The following is a 3,741-nucleotide window of genomic DNA, read 5'->3' on the forward strand; positions in this document are numbered from 1 at the left end:
ATGGTCATTCACAAATCACTTGAACACGCATATTCATCTAAGGTTATGGAGTTGAATGAGATGTTGATGTCTCTTACAAGCACTATAACTTGCAGGGCAGCTTTTGGAAGGAGGTACGAGGAAGAAGGAGTTGAAAAGAGCAGGTTTGTCATTGTTTAATTTCCTTTTGATAGCCCCCTTATTTAAAATAGTTTATTTCTTTATGTTTTGAGTATCCTTTACTTCGACCAATTGTTAATTTAAGTCTTTATTTTCTTTTCTCAAATTTGGTATGTGACAGACTTACGAGATTGGTGGGTCTATATTTATCATTAGGCCAAATTAAACTAAATAAGGTTTTAAATAAGTAATCCTGTCAATTTAGATAAAGGTACACATATACATGCGAAATTCTTGCATGAATCTAATGTACCACATCATTCATAATCCATCCATTAAAAACATGACATTTAGGTAATATTAAATATAAATTGATTATGTCATTAATAATAGTAGAGAAAGAAAAGAAATAAAATATTTATGCTATTATAAAAATAGTCATTAAAAATAATGACACATAATATTTTATTTGATTGAATTGGTGCAAATTTATGAGATAGAGCATGGATGATGTGGTGGACCGATTTCATGCAAAATTTTCTCTATTACCCATATCTGATGTCTTTTTGTGTTCTCAACCCATCCAAACTCAGGGTGTTCATTCTCTTCTGCTCAAGGGAAGTCCGCCCACAAATTAGTTTTAATAAGGTGAAAATTGCACACTTTTGCAAAATAATAATATATATATATAAATAGCAACTTAATTATAAACTTAACATAACCCATTTTTTTTAAGATTAATAAATGATAATTATGCTTTTCAATTATAGGAGTTGGTTATGTCTTATGGAATCAGTATAATACAAAACTAATATAAGCTATATCATATATGGACTGGGAACGACACATTTACCTTAAACTACATACGAAAGACAGGAAAACGTGTCTAATTTGACAACAAAATTATAAATTGATAGATGAAACAAATAAAATCATGGTGATTATGAGCATGTTTGGTTTCTGTTCTCATTTTTTGTTTTCAAAAAAGTTTTATAATACAATTTTCAAAATTATTTTTAAAACAAAAATAAAATGAAAATCTGTTTAATTATGTGATTTAAAGATAGTTTTAGAATTAAAAAATGAACCGATAGTGATAGTTATAAGTAGTTAATGGTGGTGATTAATAATAAAAATTAGTCAACATAACTATAATTTCCAATAACTAAATGTAGTGTATTTTAAAAATAAGAAAAATAAAATGAAAATAAATTAAAGTTGCTTCTATTTTTTTTATTTTAGAAAAATGAAAAACAATTATCCAAACATATTTTTAAATTTTTCTATTTTTAAAAATAACAAACACAATTTTAAAAACAGAAAACAAACAGGCCTTGTAACTTTATAAGGTCAAAGGAACCTTAGCTGCAGGAGAATGAAAAATTCTTTAAGTGTAGTCTATAAAAACACCTAGAAGTTCTCTCTCTCTCTCTCTCTCTCTCTATATATATATATATCCATACATACAATATATATATATATATAATATTTTTCAATATTATACAATATTCCAAACTTGTGTCTGAAGATTTGTTGTTGATTGTATTCAAGGTTCCATGGGATGCTTAATGAGATGCAAGCTATGTTTGCTAGCTTCTTCTTATCAGATTATATTCATTTCACAAGGTGGATTGATAGACTCAGAGGATTGAGTGGCCGTCTTGAGAAGAATTTCAAGGAATTGGATGCATTTTACCAAGAAGTGACAGATGCACACCTTGATACTCAACGGCCTAAACCCCAAAAAGATGAAGAGATATAATTGATGTCTTGCTTCACCTCAAGAATCAGCGATGGTTTAACGTAGATCTCACTTCTGATAGCATCAAAGCCATACTCATGGTAAAACCTTAATTTTTCTTTCAGGATCTATTAGATATTACTTTCCTTTACAATTGATCATACCTCTATTCAATCATGCTTACAATATATTAATCATCCCAGTAATATCTAATGAATATCTTAATAACGTCTAATAAATACAAATATTCTTCAAAGTTAAATAGAATAAATCTCAATAGATAATATATCAACAGAATAATATATTGTAATAGATCCTCCTTGCATCTCTGATCAATTGGGTGCAACGAGCTATGAAAAGCTTAGTAAAATCATATTTTTTGAAAAAAATTGTTGACCCCCATTAATGTTGTGAGAAAATAAGTTCCCAAATTATTTGGGCCAAGATACATGAAATTGAGTAATTTTGAAATCCATAAATATATCAATTAATATCTCCCCCTCATATTTTTTTTTTTGGCTCAGATTTTACTTCCATGCAATTGATTGAATAATTTTATATGTACAGACAATGCCTAATAACTTTTTTAATTATTAATAAGGCACTTTACTAATTTTTATATTCATTTTTACCTTTTTCTTTCCTTATTAAATGCTAGGAAGTTTATTTTTCTTGCTTTATTAGGAAGTATAGATATAAACTTATTAAATTTTAAGATAAAGTTAAAGACACTTATGTTTTTTTTTTTGCCTTTATATAATAAATTTAAAGAAGATTTTCAATAAAGATATTTTTATTTGATAAAATATGTTGAACATATCTTTTTCCCCCTTATTCTTATAATGACCACAAGATGTATGTAGAACTTACTTGCAGGAGGAACAGATACAAGTGCAGCAGCAGTAATTTGGGGTATGACCCAACCAATGAAGAATCCAAGAGTGATGCAAGAAGCTTCAGAAGAGGTTAGAAATATGTACGGCCAAAAAGTTTTCATAGAAGAAAAGGACATTCAAAAGCTCACTTATCTAAAAGCAGTGGTAAAAGAAACTTTAAGATTGCACCCACCAGCACCATTAATTGTACCAAGAGAAACAACTAAAGATTGCATCATAGAAGGGTTTGAAATCCCAGTCAAGACCTCAGTGTATGTGAATACATGGCTATTCAAAGAGACCCGGAGCTTTGGAAAGACCCAGAAATGTTCTACCCTGAGTGATTCTTGGACAATCCCATAAATTTTAAGGGACTTGATATGGAGCTAATTCCATTTGGAGCAGGTAGAAGAATTTGCCCAGGTTTATTAATGGGATCTGTCACAGTAGAGTTTATACCTGCTAATCTTGTTTATTCATATGACTGAGAAATGCCTCCAGGGGCTAAAAGTGAAGATATAGACTTTGAGGCATTAACTGGACTTGTTACTCACAAGAAAAATCCTCTTTGCCTTGTTGCCAAGAAATATTTGCCAATGCTTTGAAAAGCTATATATAGCTGTATAATTATGTCATGTCAGTAAGTTTCAGCCATGACTGCGATTTTCTTGGTTGTATGTTTTCCTTTTGTTTGTAATGTTAAATTAAAGGTGCTACGTGTGTGGTCTTGTATATAGCTGAAAATACAAGCAGACCTGACCTTTAAGAGTTTAAGCTCTTGAATCCAATTATTTATTTTTAACCTTTTTTTTTAAAGCACGGCCCTTATGTAAAGGGCTCAGGGCAGAGCTCGTAAGCCTTGTACAAAAAAATAAAAAATTAAAACAAAATTAAACATTATAAATTAATTAAAATATTTTGAAATTAAAAAAATTAAAATTCACACAACATTTTAAAAATTAAATAACATATTTACAAATCTAAACAATCCACATTCATCAATCAAAATCCAAATCCTCCTTATCC

The 3,741-nt window shown here is 29.2% G+C and overlaps 1 pseudogene; it reads left to right on the top strand.

Moving 5' to 3' along the window:
- LOC129290006 (5-OH-xanthotoxin synthase-like) lies at positions 1–3,425 on the top strand (annotated as a pseudogene).
- Positions 3,426–3,741: the final 316 nt, after the last annotated feature.

Source organism: Prosopis cineraria, unplaced genomic scaffold, assembly GCF_029017545.1.
Source record: "Prosopis cineraria cultivar Desert tree isolate PC_DT_omini unplaced genomic scaffold, ASM2901754v1 PC13, whole genome shotgun sequence".
Classification (NCBI taxonomy): domain Eukaryota; kingdom Viridiplantae; phylum Streptophyta; class Magnoliopsida; order Fabales; family Fabaceae; genus Prosopis; species Prosopis cineraria.